This window comes from Camelus bactrianus, chromosome 35 (genome assembly GCF_048773025.1).
Source record: "Camelus bactrianus isolate YW-2024 breed Bactrian camel chromosome 35, ASM4877302v1, whole genome shotgun sequence".
NCBI lineage: Eukaryota > Metazoa > Chordata > Mammalia > Artiodactyla > Camelidae > Camelus > Camelus bactrianus.
This window is the reverse complement of record NC_133573.1, coordinates 25,297,335-25,319,107: the sequence shown is the minus strand read 5'-3', so window position 1 is coordinate 25,319,107 and position 21,773 is coordinate 25,297,335. Positions and strand designations below refer to the sequence as shown.

Sequence of the window (21,773 nt, the reverse complement as noted above, 5' to 3'; positions counted from 1 at the left end):
CACATGGCTGATGTGATCCTCTGTTCCTGCACTGAGTTTTGTGAAGATTAGTGATCTCCATTTCCTGGACACTTCTCAGAGTTAACATGCTTGTACAATGTGCTCAAATTGGCCAGGGTGTGGTCCAGCCAATGCTTTAAGCTGCTTTCATGTTGGATGATGTAGTGAACCACAGGCTCCTCCACACACTCTGATTCGACCAATACACCAGCCAAAAGATTAATCATATTAGGGGTGGTTCAGTTGTAAAGACAGAGGTTTTCTTGGTTATATGGAAAATCCAAAGTTTCATTGTATACTTGGAAGTATGTGTTTTTATTGGCAACAATATTCCTAGGAAGATAGTAATGGAACAGTGATAGAAAATATATGTATTCAAAGGATAGACATGAAGCATATTTTCATATTTTATACGAGGGTAAAGGTATCTCCATCAGTTGTTATTAATTTGAATGCAACATTCGTATGAATGATGAAGAAGGTAGATGTGCTTAATTGACTATTTTTTCTATCATCTGATCAAGACTTATGTTCTGCTGATTGGATGCTGGCTAGAACATCTAGGTGACTCTAGTTAAATTTACTGGAGTAACTCTTTGTAGAAAAAAGATTTGAATACATTCAACAAATCTTTTCTTCCCCTAAGCACTTATGTCTGTCCCTCAGCAGACTTACTATAACTTATATAATGATTCAGTGAATTATTATTATTATTATTACAACTACTACTGCTATGAAGAATCTTAAAGGTCATTTTACTCAGTCTACAGGAGTTAAATCCACTGAATCCAGTAATTTCAACATTTTTAAAAAATTCTTTTGGTCAGTCAAGACTTTGTAACCATCAAATTTCTTTTTGACCAGAACATTTGATTTATTATTTTCTAGCAAAATTACTAAATCTATAGAGCTTTAAGCTAATTTGTTTTACCATATGAGAGTTAGCTAATATTTGTAAATCTTCTAAACATTTTAATTTTATCCCTCTCTGAATTGCTCTAACCTTTATATCATAAAAAATTGATTTTGAGGTGGGAAGCCCCATAAAAAGACAGGCAGGACCCCCAGGCAGGGCCACTACTCTCCTGCCAGCACCATCCGGTTCCCTGGCCCAGAGGCTCTGTATCACTTTTTGCCTCTGAAATGGCTTACTTACCCCTAAGATTCTATTGGTTCCCTGAGCTCGCTTCTGATTGGTTATTTCCTTCCCTCCTGATTGGTTATTTCTCTCACTCCTGATTGGTTATTTCTCTCACTCCTGATTGGCTATTTTCCTCACAGCTGATTGGTTATCTCCCTCCTGATTGGCTATTTTCCTCACAGCTGAGTGGTTATTTCTCTCCCTCCTGATTGGTCATTTCTCTCCCTCCTGATTGGTCCACTTCTACAAAGCTTGTTCCTAATTAGTCAACTTTGTTATACCTCATTTGCATATTATGTTGCAAAGTGTAAACCGGCAGCCTATAAAAGCTGGTGTAAACCTACAGCCAGGGTCCAGAGCTTGGAGTGTTAACTTCTTTGGGCCCGCTGACATAATAAACCTGAGTTCTCCAACTCTGAGTGCTTCTGTCGCCCTGATCTAGGTTGCTGTCACAACTGAGCTGTAACACTGAGCTATAACATGGAGCTGTGACACATTTTTTTTATGCAACAATTTTATAAGTTCAAGTTTTATTTTTAAGGATTTTTTTGGAGGGGGAGCTGAGAATATCTCACACATTGTTTCCTTACTTTGTGCATCAGTAAGATTTGACCACTTTCTGTAGGAACACTAAAGACTAGATGTTTATTAGCAGACTATTAGAAAAAAAGACATTTATCCTTATCTTATTCAGAGAATGAAGTTTTTTTTTAAACAGTAAAATATTCCAAGTTTTTGTTTAACTTGGTGGTTAAGTTCTGGTAATCAGATTAGTGGTGAAATCTGCTTTGGTGATAATTAACACCCTTTCCTCCCTACTCTCCCCAAATATGAAGAAAGTTTAGACTGAAATTCATCCCAAGAGGTAGAAGACAGCGGCCCCAAGGAAAAAGCAATTTGAGTCTTCATGTCAGTCCTGCTCCCTTAACTGTTTATTCACTTTGTGGCCTGAGAAAGCATTGCCTAGATTTGTAAAAATATATGGAAAATAATTCTACCTCCAGTTCAGTGTCCTATTGGCTATTTTTTCTCATTTTGAGGCTGCATAGAATGATTTGAGGGCTTCCCAGTATACTTCACATTGCTTGAAAACAGATTTAAGTTTCCCTACAAGACTGAATCTCCAATTCTCCATCAAACAGAGCCGTGTGCCCTTAAAGATCTTCAAGGTGTTTCAATATGTACACGTGTATCTGAGGCACCTTTTAGTTGGACATGATAGCAATTGAAATTGAAGATTTATGGTTATGGTGTGATTTGATGGAAATACTGGTGTAACAGCAGCTTGCTGACTACTTGGCAAAGATACCAACCCAAACTATACTTTTAATGTCAGTATGTATTCCTTCTTGGTGTAGCTCTTTGACAAGCACAGTCTCGTGTTTTAGAGACAAGTCCAAATCCCCCAAACCATATCAGTCATGAAGACACAGGTAAACTTATCTGTGAATTATGCGCTTATGGGATACCCATTTTGTAGCTCATTTGGACAAGTTGTTGAAAATGAAAAACTGGCTCGTTACGGCCATAATGGATGCTTTTGTGATGCCCGCCTATTTTTATAGATTGGATGTGTCTTCACCTAAGTGTTAATCCACCAAAAAATAGCTGAAAATCATATTAGGAAATAAAGTTCTCTTATCTGCCTCCAGCTCTGGTGGGGAACTCTTTGCCCAAATTATAATCTTTTTATTGATTTTTGAAATCTCATCAGCAAATCTGAAGCTTGGTACACAACCGACACTCAATAAATTTTTGTGACATGGAAATAAAGTAACCTAAATATAAAAGAGTTTCAAGTCACAGTACCTGCTGCTTTTGTTTTATCGAGCCCAGTCTTGAAGCCAGGGGTCGCGTGGACTTTGTGAAACTGTAAAAGGTCAACACTATGAGCAATTCAGAGAAAACCCTTGTCTGCAGCCTCACCCAGTGGGTGGAGTCGCCACTCTGAAGAATTAACAACCCAAGGTTTAAGCCAAATTGCTATTAAGAGACAGCAAATCTAGGAGCTTAGTAGTGAGCACAGATGGACCATTCCTTAGATTTACAGTGCAGTCCACGACACCTGTAAAAGGTTACAGACAGAATGGTTTGTAGAGGAACCAACTGTAGCTTAAATGTGCCTCATTTCAGGACGGGCTTTCCTGGCCCCAAGTTTAAGGAGCTGTGTCTGTTTACATATACATATATATAATGTGTGTGTGTGTGTGTGTGTATGTTTGTGCAGTGGAGTTCTGAGCTATTAAAAGTTTGTTATGCTTCCTGATTAAATCCCATCCACCCAACTGGAGATGCACTACAATTTTTACAGCATCATTAAAATCTTCCTCTTGTCTCCTGTGCTCCCTTGTCACTCCCCATCCCTGTACCCTCTGTCAGTGCAGCAATAACTTAAAGTGATTTCTTCCTTTTCATTTCCCTCCATCCGCACTTGGAAAATTTTTCTAATTTGGGGGGGATTTGGGTTAAAGCGTGATGAAGAGACTAGGACTATCTCAGTATTTTAGCAGGGAACTTAAAATCTCATTTAGCTGTGAAGGATGAAGAGGAAAGGGAGTTCTAAAAGCTAGGATGCTTGGTTGAACTTTCTGGAGCCAAGAGCTCCTTGTTCTGTACTCTTCCTTCCCTATTTCTCTTAGTCTGATTGCTGTGCTGGCCCCTTTAAGTGCTGTTCCCCCTCCTTCACCTTATCTTCCTAGACTTTTCTAATCCTGGAGTCATTCTTTCTGCATCTAAGCGCTGGATCTACTTCTTGTTGGCTGTGTGACCTCGAACCAGTTACTTCACCTCTCTGTGCTTCAGTTTGCTTATCTGTAAAATAAGCCAACATCAGGGAGGGAGTAATCATAGTACCTATTTGCCAGGGTTGCACAAGATTTAAATGAGTGACTTCACATATAGCATGCTTACAAATGCTGCATAGTAATTCCTACCAGCTTGTTCTTTTTAATTTATTTCCTGAACTTCACATAAAATCATTTGAGAATAAGGATCTGTGTCTTAAAAAGTTTGAAAACCTCTGCTCAAGCCCCCTCCCTTGTGTTATGTGTCTAATTATATTGGCTCCTCTGCCTCTTGGACTATGAGGTTTGCTCCTTCTTCCTCCAGCCATCATTTGAATGAAGGCTTTTCCTAAAGGTCTGCACCCAGATTTCAAGCTTCCTCTTCCACTTTGGGATTTTTATTTGTTTCCATGGCTACAAATCTCATCACCATGCAGGCATGTTTCTGTTTTTATCCAAATATGTTTTGTAAAAATACCATAAGCAAAATCCTTTTAATCCCTCCAATTAAAAGACTACAAAGCAGAATGGTAACTATATATTGGGAACAATGCTGTGGCCCTCAAGATGACTTCAGCGATAGAGCGGACTCCTATGGAGAAGTTTTAACAAGAGATTTTGGTAATTGACTCTTATGAATGCCAACGGAGAAAATAACTTCAAAAGGAATGCTCATTGTGCAGAATCCTAGATCTTCAAATTATGAAACAGCTTTTGATTTCCTTACATCCCCCTCCTGGGAGGCATGAATTACTCTGCATTTTTCTGATGACACAGTTACCAGTGTCCATTTGCCCCGCTCACATGAGCCGGTAATAACTATTAAGGGTTTAATCGTGCACTTATGCAGCATTAAGGCAAACAAAGAAAAGGGCAGAGATTAAACAATAAGGACAACAGAAACAAAATACTAAAACACGTCATAAGTGGTTTGGCAGCCAAGAGGAGAGTGGTAATCTTTTCACCCTTTTAAGGCACATCTTTCATATTTTCTTTACACACCCACCAGTTTCAAACTTACTGTTTCTCCTCTGTACTTCCCATAGTCTTACAGTCTTGATGGGCACACTTAACGGACATCATCCAAAATTTACAAACATTATATATTTTTTATAATGTGACTTTGTCTACTCTTGTAAACATAAAGACTGCTAATATGTACTGAATTCATATTCTGAGCCAAGCACTGGGCTAGATGTTTTTATACAATTTCATTTAATCTTCTCCATAACCCTAGTGGGGTATACAACTTTTATGTCCATTTTACAGGTAAGGAACTTGAATCTCAGAGAACTTAAGAGCCTATGACAGGCTCTGGTTACAGTTCACAAGGGGTGAAGCCAAAATTTCAATTCAAATCTTACTAAAAGTCATTTTTCTGAATGACATCTCTATGCTGTTGTCATAGTCTACTGGGGCCACTGTGACAAAATTCCACAGACAGGAATTTAAAACAGCATAAATTTCTTGCTCACAGTTTGGGAGGCTGGAAGTCAGATTAGGGGGTCAACATGGGTGGATTCTGGTGAGAGCTCCCTTCTGGGCTACAGACTGCAAACTTCTCATTGGAAGGGTTGAGAGAGCTCTCTGGGGCCTCCTTTATAAGGGCCCTAATCCTATTCATGAGGGCCCCACCCTCATGACCTAATTATCTCCCAAAGGCCCCATCTCCAAAACCATCACTTCAGCTGTGAGGATTTCAACATGTGAATTCTGGGGTAGGGGAGGTACACAAATATTCAGACCATAGCAACTGTTCCTCCAATTTATATCAGTTAACAATGTTCAACAACACATCTGTCAGCTTAAAAATCAGTCCCAAAAGTGGGCACAGGGAAGGAAGGAAGAGAAGCAAAATGCTGAATTATGCATAATTTAGAAACTCAGCCCTTGATTTTCAAAAGTTGTCAAAAGTTGACAAAATCCCACAGATTATTCAGCATGCCTACACTCTTCAGTTTCAGTTGAGTTAATCTAAACCGTGTGCTCTGAATATCTGTAGACATTCACGATAATTGACACAGACACAGATACCCTGATGACTATGTACATGTGTATCTGACTCTGTAACTGGAACCAGGTGGCCCCAAACCTGTGTGCTGTCTGGTCAGGGACCCAAGATGCTCCATCAAGCCCAGCCACATGAGGCGAGGCATCTGCCACAGCATCTCAGTTTCATGCTTGACACTGACCATCACTGCTGTCCAACAGGAGCCACAGCCACTGCACAGAATCCATGGCCAAGTCCCCAAAGGACTCCTAAGATTAAAAAAATCTCCTCTGACAGAATGAAGACTGACACAAATCTATAAAGGATCTGAGGAGGGCCTGAGACCCCCCGGTAATAAATAGGTTCATATTTTATTCATACCTACATGAGGTTCCAGAACTCAATCTTTGGCCATATCAGTATCTCATGTAAATATATACACAAAAATATAAATATACACCTCAAATCATATCTAAATATAAGATTTGAAGTGAAACATTCAAGAAGAGCTTCATTCATTGGGTCCCCTGCTCTCTCTGGACACGAGGTTTCTGAGAAAGCATGCTTTGAAATGTTTTTTAGCCCATGCATGGAAGGGTCCCTTTTCAACTGGAAAGCACTATATTGATAAATAATATCTGCCTTACACTCAAAGGTAGTCTCCTTAGACTAGATTCATTAAAATAAAGGGCTCATCCCTGGGTTTCATTGAGAAGTAATATTTATGTGTTAATCCTAGACACCATTTTCTTTTGAATGCACTGGGGAATATTTAAGAGAAAATATTTAATTGGACAGAAGTCTTGCTTTCTCTATAGTCAAGTTTCAGGGTCATTAAGACACTGAGCATCTTGGTAGAAGGGGCTTAGGCATCAGGGCACTTGAAATGTGATTTTTGTTAATGCTGCTGCACCTCACTGCATCCATTTGTCCAATCTTACCATTAACTTGAAATCAACTACAAGGATTTTTTAAAGTATGACACACTAGTCTTAAAGTTAATTATAATTACCACATAATATCAAAATAACAAACCATCACAATAAAATGTTCTCTTGACTGTTAGTGTTGATTTTGACTTTGTCACATTTGTGCCTGCCTGGAAAGGATATGCAAGTATGGTTTATCATTATTACTCAATAAACCCAAAGTTTTGAGTACTTTTTTCACAGTACACTAACGTGTGCCATTTGTGTTTACTTTCTAGAAGCTTTTGGTATTGAAGACAAATAGAAATTCTATTCTCAAGGCTTATTTAAAAATAATCCTGTGGTTCAGAATGGTATTGCCAAATATACCATCATTCAGAGTTCAACGTGGATTACAATGTGCTGAATGTCCACATACAAATTCTCTAAGTCATTGGATCCCTTGTTTTCTTAGATTAAATCATCCATGTCTGACATTTACATTACTGGAGACATGTGTCATTCTATCCTTGATTAACACACTCAAGAAACTCAGATATGGTTCTCCAACCAATCTCCCCCAAAAGATTAAGTTTTATAAGCTCCTAATCTGAAAAGATGTTCTAGGGTAACCAAAATGGTGACTGCAACATGGGGAGGGTTGGGGCACAGTTTTGGTGTGTTGGTAGTTGCTGAGGTTTGAAAAGAGGGGGACTCTTGCATGAGCTTTGAGGAACCACTGTATTTCCATGAGCCTAGGAGGAAGAAGTACCAGTGAAATGGATCTGAGAGAAGCTAGAGGACATCTGCACAAGTGAGGCTGAAAACCCTCATCCCCAAATCCCTTGCCATCACTGCACCTCTCAATGCTCTACTTCAACCAAGAGGAAAGATGGGAAGAGATGGGAAATGCTCAAGAGGAAGAAGAAAGACAACTGTGGCTCTGGCGGTCCTCTCTTCTGATAAATGGGTAAATGATTAACTCATGAGTATACACACACAGAGATGCTGGGCAAGGAGCCCACCAGGAGAACTTCAGGCTCTTCAAAACAGGAATTTGAGAAGTGGCTAGAGAGGACATGTGCCCCACCCTCTAGGCTCCTAGTTGTTTTGTCACACAGAACTGTCTGACATCCTGCGACACCTACGTTTTCTACAGTAGCAACTGGGGCTCCTCCTGCACAGATTGCAGCCTACCTCCCGCAGCAAAGCAGACCCAAATCCCATGCACTCCATGTTCCCAGAAAGAACACCAAGCCATGTGTGCAAATCTGAGACAAAGGCAGAGTGAGTGGATGGCTCTGGAACTATAATCTAACCCCCCCCCCCCAAAAAAAAAAAGTGAAAATGTTTCCTAAATTCCTCTTTCAAAGCAAACATTATAATGAAGGTGTGAATTTGGTATTGCTAGCTTTGTTGTTGTTGTTTTCTGTGGTTTCTCTTTTTTCTTTTTTAACAGGAATCCTTTAAATTGGAATCCTTTCTCAAGTTCCAAAATTCCTTGCTTTCTCACCAAGCTGAATTCTTTTAGCCTCTGCACCCAGGACACCAGAATGGGGCAGTGACAGTGCTTTTCATGAAGCACTTTCAGCAGGTCATTATCAGCTCCCTCAGCCATTCTAGCTAGCATCATGGTGGCACTGTGCATTTCTTGCATGTCCTTGGCCTGACCTGGTCCCTGCACAAGTCTTCTGAATGAGGATTCAACTACGTGATGGCCCTTGTGCACCCTCCTTCCCCACTTCTATGTTAGGTTGTTAGCTTTGGGTCTTCAGATCTTCAGATTTTCCATGGATAGTCTTTAAGAGGCTTGCACAAGTCTTGAATTTCTACGAATAACTGTGTGTGAATGTGAATTTTCATGGCGAGCTGTCCATGGTTTTCATCAGTTTAAGAGCTAATGACCCAGTAGGTCAATGCTTCCAAATGCTCTGCCCTGTACACTAGCATGTTTGGACATTGTTCTTTCTGCTTTTAGCTCAAGGGAAAAGTACATGCTATCTTGGGGTAGTCCTCCAGATAGCAAAGCAGGACAACCAGCCCATCTTCTGAAATCTCTTCTAACTGGAAGACTTCATAACTTCCTTCAGGGGGGAGGATGGAGTTTTTCTAGTTGTCCCAGAGTTCTAAGAATTAAGGGCTGAGAGAATTCCTAAGAGAACTAACTTGGTACCCAGTACTCTTCCAGTAAATGTCTAGAGTTCTTAAGCGAAACTGCATCTTTCTTTTCTTCCTACCTAGTGACCCTTGGTGCTCATCATTTGGGAATTTGTAGCGCCATCATTTAGATCAGTCTTGAATGGCTGTTTCCTATTAGAGGAGGGAAATTCTCTCCCCCTTTCCCCAGATGCCTGCTCTCTTCCCTTGTTTTGGCCTTCTCTGATTCTGGGTATTTCCCCTAGCTTATCCCTTCCAGTGGAGACTTCTGATGGGATGGCCAAGCAAGCACTGTATGACCTTTCAGGGAAGCTGCAGTCAGTTAAATAACAGTGAGCAAGACAAGGAATGCTTGCCACTTACATTTGCTTCTTTGGGTTTGGATTTTATGGAGGAATAAGTCTCTATTCTCTTCTAAAAATAAGAACTTCCACCTGCAAACCTATTTAGAGTATCCAGGTTGTTTCTTTTCATATTATGTAATGCCAAGGCTGGGCACAGATGGGCTGGAACCTAAACTCAGTGTCTTTCCAGTGGGTGCCCACCAGCCTAGACTCCCACAGGTGTCTCAGATTCACTCACATACAACTCATCATTTTTCCTTTTAAATGCTTTTCCTGCAATATTATTTATATGAGTTAGAAGCAGTCTACTCAGTAATTCAGGCTAGAAAGCCTAGAGATTTCTCTTGAGTCTTCCTTCTCCTTGGAGTCCCCCATTCAGTCAGTTTCTTTATTTTTCCAATGTTAAGTCCCAAATATTTATCAAGTCTATCCTCTCATCTCCATTTTAACTACTATTGCCCATTTCAGGCTTCTCTGTGATCATCTCTCAACTGAGCCTCTTTATCTGGGTCCCAGCTGCTCCTTAAAATCTACAATAATGATAATAATAAAGTAGTGCTGGCTAGCACTTAATGAGCATTCATCATAAGTTTAGACTTTGTTGAAGTGATTTGTATGCCTTATCTCATGTAATCCTCACTATAACCCTATGCAGTAAGCATTTGGTATTTTTATTGCCACTTGAAAGATGGGAAAACTGAGGCTTGAAGAGGTCAAAGAACTTTCTCAAAGTCACATATTTAGAATGTGGTAGAGACAAGACACAAATTCTGGTCTTTCTGTCTTCAAGAATGAGTTTTTATGACAAAATCATAGTTTTCTAGTTGGCTTATTTAAAATTAAAACAAAATATAAATATGACGAGCCCACAGCTAGCATCATATTCAGTGGTGAAATGATGAAAGCTTTTCCTCTAAGATCAGGAATAAGAGAAGGATGCCCACTCTTGCCACTTTTATTTGACATAGTATTGGAAGTCCTAGTTATAGCAATCAGACAAGAAAAAGAAAAAAAAAAAAAAAAAAAAAAAGACATCCAAATCAGAAAAGAAGTAAAACTGTCACTATTTGCTGATGACATGACATCATTTATCTAACATCTAAAGATTGTTAGAACTAACAAATGAATTAAATGAAGTTGCAGGAAATAAAATCAATATGCAAAGATTTGTTGAATTTCTATACACTAATAACAAACTATCAGAATCCCATTTACAACTGCATTAAAAATAATCAAATATCTAGGAAAAAAATTTAACTAAGGAGGTGAAAGACCAATACATTGAAAATTATAAGATATTGATGAAAGAAATTGAAAAAGACACACACACAAAATGGCAAGATATTCAGTGTTCATGGATTGAAAGAATTAATATTGTTAAAATGTCCATACTATCCAAAGCAAGCTACAGATTCAATGCAATCCCTATCAAAATACCAATGGCATTTTTCACATAAATAAAATAAACAATCCTAACATTTGTATGGAAACACGAAAGACCCTGAATAGCCAAAGCAATCCTGAGGAAGAACAAAAAAGCTGGAGGCATTGCATACCCTGATTTCAAACTATATTACAAAGCTATAGTAATCAAAACAGTATGGCACTGGTGTAAAAACAAACATGTAAATCAAGGGAATGGAATAGAGACTCAGAAATAAGCCCAGGCATATATGGCAAATTAATTTGCAATAATGGACCCAAGACTATACAATGTGGGGAGGGGAAGGATGGTATTTTCAGTAAGTAGTGTTGGGAAAACAGCTACATGCAAAAGAGTGTATCTTACACCATAAACAAAAATTAATTCAAAATGCATTAAATACTTCAATATAAGGCCTGAAACCATATAACTCCTAGAAGAAAACATAGGCAGTAAGCTCTTTGACATCTGTCTCAGTGATGATTTTTGTATTTGACATCAAAAGCAAAGGAAAAAAAAAAAAAAAAAACAACTGGGACTATATCAAACAGTGGTTATTTTAAGCCACCAAGATTTGGGTGGTTTGTTACACAGCAAAAGCCAGCTGATACACCTGTCCCCTCTCCCACCTTCACCTCTCACCACTCCTTGCCTGCCACTCACTGTCTAACAATGGAATTCTGCTTGTCAGCCTGTGATTCTTGTCTCTTTGCCTACTTACTTGTGCTGAGTTTCCTGCTGGGAATGCATTTCCTCTCAGCCTTGTTAACTTTGACTCATCCTTTCCTACTTTGTTTAGATTTTATCTCCTTACTCGTTCCTTGACACTTCTCTCCTAATTTCCCTATGGCCCTTCAGGCTAGATTAGGTAGGCACCACTTCTAAACATTCTCAAAAATCCCTGTCACCATGCTTCCAAATAGATTTACAATGGCCTGTTTATGAGTCTGCTAGCTGTTGGGATTTATGAAGACACAGTGTGTGCTTTATTCTGCCTTCTACCTTTGCCAACATCTAACAGAGGGGCCGGTACTCAGTAGTAGCGAGTAAAACTTGTAAAGCCAATGAATGAAGGAAAGAGGGAGACAAGACAGAGGGCAGCCTTAGCTAACTAGGGCAAAACCCCCACACCAGTAGATACTGGTTTGTGTTGACACTCTTTCATTCAACTTTTATGTGTCTTTATCTTACCTTGGCAAGATATGAACTCAGCAAAAACAAAAACAAAACAAAACAGAAAAATTGTAGACAAAGAGCATGTGAGTAGTCAGCAGAGCGGACACCTCAGGGACTTCAATCGTCTGGTTTGGGTGATGGTAGAGAAGGGGGGAAAGTAGCTAAATTAAACCCACCAAATTAGGTCTGAGGGAGGTCATTTAACTTGTTCAAGTGTTCAAAATGGACATCTGAATCCACTTTCTAACAGGTTCCCTATAGCTGAGCAGGAAAGAGAAAAGAGATTTTTTTTTCCTCTCCTCTCTCCATCCCAAACCTGGTAGTGCCATCATAAAACTCACCACAGACAGAGTTGATAAACTGACAGATAGTATCAAATGTCAGGCAAGGTTTGTTTCCATCCCCAGGCTCTTGGGAACAGCACGCGAACAGATTGTTCCTGCCACAGTATCTCATTATTTTAAGCAAATTGAATTTCTCATTGACTATGTTGAAAGGTTGTACGCTAGTTATAATTACCGGTTTTATTTAATTTCCTTTTATAAATAGGTCGGTACTCTGTACTTGAAAGTAGTATGTTGATTACTGACTTTTTTTTTCCCTTTTAGCCTCAGGGACTGTTTGGAGCAGAAACTGCTGACGGAGTGAATTTAATGAAACAAATACACATCCAATTATAAGAGGGAGTGTGTGTGTGAGGACATACACAGGTCCACAGGTAGCAAACCCACAATCAGCCAGAATCCTATGTCCGACCGTGAGTGCAGGAGAGGCTTTGTTACGATGCTGGGTTAGGTATGTTAGAACTGCTGGTGAAAGCCGGAACCCTGGTGGTGGGAGCCGAGAGGCAGGGCAGAATCCCCTCTTCAGAATTGTCTGCTCTACCTGACTGGCCCCGCATTTCCACTCATGGAAACCCTCTGCCCTAGTGAAAAATCAGCTTCCCGGAAAAGTGCAAATAATTTAATCTGGGAAGGAGAAGAGAGCCAACCACCAATTCCACCACAATATTTAATGAAAAATGCTTTTTAAAATTTTTTTCTGGTTATAAGAATAATGCATTTTTTGTCAGAATATTTAGAAAATGAAGAAATGCAAGGGAGAAAAAAATCATAAAAATTATCTATAACCCTACTACCCAGAAATAACTACTAAAATTTTCCTATACTTGAACAAATTATGTAAATATGTTTACATACACATACATGTGCTCATAAGCACAACTTTCTTTTGTCATTAATATGAATATACTGAAGCATATCCCTATGTTATATAACTTTCAAAAATATAACTTTTAATGATTAGATATTATTCCACAGTGTGGGTAGACTGTGATATCTTTATAACCATCCCATGATTATTGTTTCATGTCTCTTTTCATTTATCACTTCTGGTATTATAAATAACACAATATTGAATGTTCCTACAATGAATTATTCTGCATTCACTAATCGTTTTGGGTAAATTCAAAGAAATAAAATTCATGGGTAAGGAAGTTTGAGCTCTTTTAGTTCTTAATACATTGATTTTTTAGAAATATTGTATCAGTTTATACTCAAAGGTACAAGAGACTGCATGTCTTACCCTACACTTGTGAACACTAGGTATGAAATAGTCTAAGATATCATCACCGTGATAAATGAAAAGGTCTATTGTTCTAACTTTCATTTCTTTTGTTCCTAGTAGGGATAAACAACTTTGTCTATGACAGCAATGTAATGAATGTGTTTTGCCCTAGTAAGGGAATAGGGTTTGAAACAATGGGACACAGACCTACATTCTGATGGAAAAAGAGAAAGGTGCAGAGTTTAGATACAGTGGCACAAAAGAATCAACTTTGGCTATAATGGCTTATCAAGAGGCCGTGCCTTGGTATTTTCAAAACTCTGCACACACAGGCACACACAGAAAGAGGTGAGATTCCAGGAGAGAGTGAAGGTGGGGCTCCTTCAGGGCTGGGGGTAGTAACAGTGCAGGGGTGTTACCAGAGAGAATCAGATAGTCAATAACCAATCAGATAGTCAATATAATGAAAAAGAATATATACGTATGTATAGCTGAATCACTGTGCTGTACACCAGAAACTAACACGACATTGTAGATCAAATGTACTTCAATAGGAAAAAAAAGAGAGAGAGACAATTAGAAATGAAAATAGCTTAGCACTAGTCTGCCTTCCCTTGTATCACTGACTCTGGATTTGGGGCCGATAACTCTTCCTTTTATTCTGTAACTTACTCTCCAGTTGGGGATGATGATCCAGCTTGTAAATTGTTCTGGTTCCTGGTTTTTCTTGCTCCGGGGTGGCTTTTAGAAACTTCCTTGCTCCTAACCATTTCTATAAAGGTTGACCAGTAATGGCTAAAATGGAGAGTTGGGGATTATCTGTGGATTCCAAGTAGCCAATCTGGGTTTGGGGTGGGTACAGCTCAGTGGGAGAGCGCATGCTTGGTGTGCACGAGGTCCTGGGTTCAATTCCCAGTCCCTCCATGTAGGGGAAAAAAAACCTGTCTAACCAAAAAGCTAATCTTTTCTTGATCCCTGTGGCCACAAACAGACAGCAGATTAACCTTCAGAAACTTTTTCTTCCCATTCCTCCAGCCCTAAATAGAGTTTCTAGAAGGATGTGTGTGTGTGTGTGTGTGTGTGTGTGTGTGTGTGTGTATGCGTGTCTCTCTTGTGTGTTACACTTTGGGTCAAACAGCATTTTTAATTGTCATTGAGGTGAACATACATCTGCTACTGTGCCGTCATTCATGCTCACCTCCAGGGATGTGGAAGGGTCCCCAAGCTGCCCATGAAGAGACCTGCACTCAGCCGCATCTAATTTTCCTGCCACAGTTGAAAAGGTGCCCAGCCAGAGGTGGGGCATCTCAAACCCACTTCTTTTAAAGTCCTAAGGACATGGCTTCTGATGTCTGAGGGAGGTCAAGGGCTTTGGCCAGTGTTATAGAAGCAGCATGATGTGGAGAAAAGAATATACAACTCTGGGTCAGGAAACCTGCATTGCAGTCCTGCTCTCTGCCACCGACTGGCTAAATGAGTTTTGAGAACTCACCCAATTTCTCTGGGTCTTGAGTTTTTTTCCCCCCCTTCACATGAACAAGGAAGACAGTGAGTTGTGTCCCCTGGTGTGGTGGAAAGGACACATTCCTGTCCCCAGCTGGGCCAGGCCTGGCAGTCATCATGGAGTGTTCTCCAGCCTTGGTTTCATATTCTATCAAACGGGAGTTAACAACATTAGCCACAGCTACCTAACACAAGAAAGGTGTAGGAGTGCAGTAAGTCAGTGTGCATGAAATCACTAGGGACAATGTAACTAATGAACATGAAAGCACCAGGGGGAGTTTTAGCTGACATTTCACTGTAAGGAGGTAGAGCTCTGCTAATATCACCATCCACACCAGAATGGGGTACATGGCGGGGTCTGTTTCAGAATCAGGTGATTAAGCCTGGAGTATCCTGAGGACAGACCGAGGGTTCCCGGTTCCACTAACATTGCTCTGCTTTTTTTAATCCATGACTCCTTGTGATAAAAATATGTCTCATGTACTTCTTCAAGGCTGTTTGAAATGTCAAAATATATTCATCATCAAGACCAAACTTAAGTCATCTACAACCCCTCAAAGAGCTGCCCCTTTCTAGTCCCTCTCACCCCACCACTGTAGTGAGCACCACTGCTCTGCAGGAAATCCTAAGATGTCAGCCACAGTTCCTCCAGATGGTTTTGAAGTTCTGGGGCTGGAGAGACCACACCCTTGGCTCAGAAATATGGGTTCCAAGCTCCATCACCAATTGTTTATGGCTGGTGTGAGACAGGAGAACTATTTCCTATCCTGGAATGTTCAAGGCTGCCTCAAGGGAATATTTTGACTTGTCTTATAACCATTTTCATTGCACAGTTAAGAATCAGCCTTAAAGTGAATAGAAAAGGCCATAGCCAACCTCCGGTTCTGCTCACACTTTGGATTTTATTTCCATGATTCAGAGATGAGCAACTCCTTTCTTCCGGAGGTTCTCCTTCCTGTCCCCTGCATCAATCCATGGGAACATTTCAACCACAGACACTGAGAACAGGGAGGAACAGTAAAGACCCTTGAATTCACTAGCTGTTGTAGAAAATCCACATGGTTCCTTTGGGTATATGAGAACCACTTAAAGAACTTGTTAAAAAACCAGATGCCTGGGCCCTACTCCTTGGACATTCTGACTCAGTAGTGGTGGAGAGAGGTACAGAAATCTGCACCTCTGCAATCTGTTAAATCTGCATTTTAACAGATTCTAATGTAGAGAGAGACAAGGAATCCACTGATCAAGCCGACCTCTTAACTTCCAAGAAAAGGAAATTATGTGATTTGCCCAAGTTTGCACAGCTAGTTACTATCAATTAGAATAGGACTTAGAACTGCTGACTTCCAGTGGAACGGTTTTCCCTTGACATTGCATAACTTCTAGAATGGGGCATTGACTAGATCTTTGGGACCAACACCTCCCTAATTTGTGACTGACGATAAGTGGTAGGATTTAACACTTAGATTTAAGGACTAGAGTATTGCTTCAAATCAAAACAGGTGGAAGAGCACACAAACATAAACGTGTTGATTTCACCTGGGCAACATGCTTATGTAGATTTCCCTTGGTCTGAACTGGAGCCATCTCTGAGGGGAGTGAACTATGGCATTTTTTGTCATCTCACAGTATTTCAGAGAAAAAAAGAGAAAAAGTTCCCCAACTAGGTGGTAACTAGATTTTAAGAATAGAAAACCTATTTTCCCTGTTGCAAGGCTATGGTCCCAAGGGGGAAACAGAATATGTGTAAGGTGTGCCTGTTTCAGGAAAAGATTAAACAAAGACTGACCTGACTCGGAGCCGTTAGAGTGAAAACACTTGCCAGTAGAGAAGCTTAAAAGCATGCCGTATTTTTATTAGCATCCACTTCTTTTCTGAAAGGCTAATTGTAAAATTTATGGAGCTAATTATCTCTCTAGATTAATATTTATGAACATACAATAGCAAATGTGAGTTCTAAGTGTTGTATTAAGTGTTGGCTTTTCTCCCTTCGCACATACAAGCAAACAACAGATAGCTCAAGGTGATGTTAATATTCTCTCTAAAATGTATGTAAACAGCCATGCTAAATTTTTCTTTCCAGTTGCTGCAAATTGGTATTTGCCCAGCAACCGAAAACTATTTTTAACAGTTAATACTCCTGAAATGTATGGGGACCTTTCTGCAAAATGACTAAGAGCTTGGAAAATCAATTGCATAAAGGCTCTCCTAATCAAATACCAAGGAGCTGGACGTCTCCTTTATTGATGCATTTTAACCACACTTTATTCTGATGAGAGAAAGGAAAGATAATCAAATGCACTGTTGTTCTTCCTGCCTTTCGAATATCGAGCTAATAGTTCCTTCACGTCCAAGAACAGGAGAACGAGGTTAAGTGTTGCAAAAAACACAGCACTTCGAAATAAATTCAAGTGGGCTTACTCCAACACACCCAGCTCAACTCCCAGCTTTTGTATATAAATCTTAGCTTTACTCTCCATGTAAAACACAAGTTGGCATGACTCCAGGTAAAGAAAGATGTACAGAGGGTGGGACAGGGAGACCATAGAAGCCAAGTTGGATGATCAATGAATGGCTTTGAGCCAATCCTTAAACTCTGTGTTTTAGTTTTCTTGTCTGTCTATAGACTGAGGGGTGTTTTACTGTATCAGGAATTCCCAAACAGGGATTTGTGGTTTGGAAAGGAGACCATGGATGAGCTTTAGGGATTCTCTAACTCTCTTGCCCCGAAACCTCATGGAAATTTATCATACGAATTAGTCTGAGCGTATTATTGACTGTGAATATCCATTGCTTTCAATAATTCTCAGGGGGTTCCGTAACCTCAGAAAGGTTATGAGCTATGGTACTAGGGTCACTTCCTGAATTATAAAATTCTTTTTCATTTTTGCTGCATGCTGGCTCCAATCTCATGCTTTGCTTCCACTGCCCACTGTTCCTCCTGTGCCACACAAACTTAACTTTTCTCTAAGCTTCCTTCTTCTAGACTTTAAAATTGTTTCACAGGGCCCCCCTCCAGCCACACGTGGCTATTTAAATCTGAATTGATTAAAATGAATTAAACTTAAAATTCCAGTTCTTTCGTCACACCTGCCACATTTGAAATACTCGATAGGCTCACATGGCTTGTGGTTACCATCCTGGACAGCATAGATAATGGAACATTTCCATTGCTGCCAACAGTTCTATTGGAGAGCATTGCTTTCCAAAGAAAGACGATGATATCTGAGCTTTTATCCCAAGAATCAAAATTTTTAATAAGCTCCTCAAGTGATTCTAATGCAGAGTGTCTACACATTATACCTGGAGAAAGAGAGTTGAGAAGAGGACTTGCAGACATCCTGAGCCCTTGTTTTCCACTTGTTTTTAGGTTTGTGGTGATGCCTCTGTTATTACTGCCCTCCGAGCATCCAAGCTCACTGTCCAAGGTGAGTAGACTGGGTTAGCCTCCTACAGTCTTGGGGTTGGAGGAATCTTTAAGGTTATCTAGTCCAAACACTCCTTTGCTGTTTGCATCTTCTCCAGGACACTTTCCAACAAATGCTCATGGAGTGTACACTTGAACAGGAACAGTGACAAGGGAAGAATTCTCCAGGTAGCACATTTGAGCCGATAAAAGCCCCAATTATTTACTAGTCTTCTCTTATACTGATGCACCTCCAGCATCTTTCCTCATCAGTCCCAACTTTCTCCGGTAAGAGCTCAATCCTGACTCTTGAGTGTGTGAAAACTGATGTCAGCCCCTCTTATCCACAGGTCATGCATGCTCTGTAGATGCATGTTCTATGGATGAAAGCTTTGGGAAAAGAGAAATTTTTGGTGAGCTGTCTTGGGTGTGATGGAAAGGAATCTGGCTTCCAGTTCTACCCCAGCAACCAGGTCTTGGGCTTTACTGGAAGAAGGGATGGTCTCCTTATTGACAGTAAGAGAGAAGCAACTTGAATTAAGCTAAATGTCCCATAGATTTTTTGCATTTGAGTGATTTTGAATTTCTGGGGCTGGAGAGACAGCACCCTTGGCACAGAAGTAGGGTTTCCACCAGCAGCATTGGTAGACATGATGCATTTCCCTCATGAGGCTCATGGGCAAAGAGGTGACAACAGAAACAAACACTAGGGGACAAATGGTGAGTACTAAGAAAATACTCTGAGGACACACAGACATAAACAGAGATGAAGCGGAGCCAAATCCTGCAGTTATCCAAGGAGGGAGGGGCAGTTACATAAAACCCACGCATTGATGGGACCTCATTTATACCCTCAGGTCTCTTCTTTTAGAAACACTGAGGTTACATATTTCTATAGGAGAATAATCCTCTTTCACACAGTTGCACTGCAAGACCTTCAAATATTTGAAGACAGCTTTCACTGTCCCCCCTATATCCCTTCTTCTTTAAGTTAAAGTCTATATTATTCTTCAATCTTTCTTTATGCTACAAGGTCTTGGAATTTTTCATTATCCTCTGAATGCATATCAGCTTGTCTAACTCCTCTTAAATTGAAGAGTCCAGGAGGGGATGTTTTATTCCAGATGTGGCTTGATCACCCCTGAATAGCAGGAAACCATCACTTTTCTTCTTTCCAAATCCTATACTTCTATATTAATACAAATCTGAGATGTCACCACCACTTTTTGTTGAAGGCAAAGACTGGGTGAATAGAGCAGAAGCTTATGAGCCCTGGGTCCCTGTTCTTTCATTTATTTTACCTTGTTTTCTGATTTTAATCATTTTTAAGGAAAATACCATGATATAAATAGTTGTACTGCATCTCCTAGAGCAGATAGAGCTCAGAGAGTATGAAGAGTGCTCGACAAAATGTATACTGATTGTTTGAAAGTCTGAGAGAGAATAAGCATAAGTGATGAAATTATAAAATAAATACAATAACAGGCTTATTACTGGAAATTGGAAAGGATCAGGAGAGCTGATTGGTTAAGAAAGATTATAGGTAATGAAGTCTGATCAATTTATAAAGTAAGAAGCCTGAACTCCATAATCACTAAGTTTTCTGCCTACTGTTAGTTTATATATGTCTATTAAAAAAGTTTGAAGTCCAAGAAGCTATCTCACCCATTAGCAAAAATACTTCCAGCTTTTCTAATATCCTGGTTACCTAGAAATTACTAAGAGCCTCACTAAAGACACAGAACCAAAAGATATCTAACAATGGGTTTCACCAATATATTTACATTTTGATAAAATGTTTAAAGTCTTATAAGGAATGTATTCTACAAACAGTGACACCAAATAGTTAAAATATCTCTAGACCTGAGCTGGGATTCACAAGCACAGGGTAGTATACAAGAAAACCAAGGCACGCAGAAACGAAATTTGATTGGAAGAGTTACTTTCTTGGGGTTCTGTAGAGAATCAGGGGAATGATCACAGGAATGAGTTGATCTTGGTCCTGTTAGTTGGAATATGTGACTCTTCCATCCTTAATGTAAGTATGTGAAGGTATCTTAATTTACCCCACATCTTCAGGCTAGATATGTTCTTGATTTTTCAAAAGACTTTGGAGATGGCTTTGTAGCCTTTGTCTCTGATGATGTGCATGGCTGCCAATGCCAACTTTCTGTCTCCATCTCAGTCCTTCTTGTTGAAGCCTCTTGTGACTCAAATGCCTATTTGCCTGAATGTGGGCAGGAGACAGAGTGGCCTTTTTCTGTTACTCATGTCAGTGTGTCAGCTTTTCTGAGCACTACTGACGCAATTTTCACCCCTGCCAAAGCCTTCTCATCATCTCTCATCTTGACTGCCATATCCTATTTGCAATGGTCAGTCCACGTTCCAGTGCTTCAGGCTTCTCCTTAAAGGTACCCTCTTGACAGTAAATGGATCAAAATTGGCATTATTTCCAATGTAGCTTTCACAGATTGCTCACTGACTCAAATAATTGGCTGCTTCTAAAACTATTTTGAATACACATATTAGAGCTGAAGATTATACTTAAACTAATATCTGGGGTGCAGGCGTTAGCCAACTGAATGAATACATCCACTTCCTCAGTTCAGTTTGTGAATATTACCCATTTGTTAGCTTGTAAATACCACGTATCTTCCATGGACACCACTATGTGCAAGTGCTGATATCTTGTCCTTGTCAGGAGATTCAAAAGTTGTGTAATTCACCAAAATTTAAAAAATAAAAACATGTTATCTCTGACATACAGGCAGCAATGACCACACCGAGCTGAGGACCCACAAAGAGATGCAACTATGGAAGTGTAATTGTGACCTGTAAAAATCCATTTCCCTAAAATTAGAAACGTTAGCACAAGGAAGAGAAATTTACAAATGGAAGTCACTCCCTACTACCTGCACTGTATTTCCAGATAATTCTATTGACTTCTATAGAGTTTATGCAGTCACTATGCGATCAATTCACCATTGACTCAACCATACAGTAAATATTTACAGCAAATGGAATAAGTTTGTTAGGCCTTTTCCATTGCCTTGGCTCTGACTCTCAGGAGACAGAATTGTGAAGAGGAGAAAGCTTGAACATGGGAAATGCAATAATCTAGATTCTATTTTCCTGTGTGTATTATGATCTGTGCCATGGATCTGTTAAGCCATTAACATCAGAGTTGCAGGACATCTGAGGACTTTGAAAATGGGTAGTTTCAATCATTTTATGTAAATATGAAGACAGTGAAACCCAGAGAAGTTAAGAAGCTCGCCCAAGTTCACACAGTTGGTTAGGGTCAGAATGCCCAACCTCGTGGTCTTCTCGGTAAAGTATGCAAAATGCGAATTGTCTTCACTGGAGAACAGGTTAT

The 21,773-nt window shown here is 39.8% G+C and overlaps 1 non-coding gene across 1 annotated transcript; it reads left to right on the top strand.

The window, feature by feature from the left end:
- Nucleotides 1-14,337: 14,337 nt before the first annotated feature.
- Nucleotides 14,338-14,412, top strand: TRNAT-GGU (transfer RNA threonine (anticodon GGU)). Its single transcript has one exon. It is a non-coding gene; the product is annotated as a tRNA-Thr (tRNA).
- Nucleotides 14,413-21,773: the final 7,361 nt, after the last annotated feature.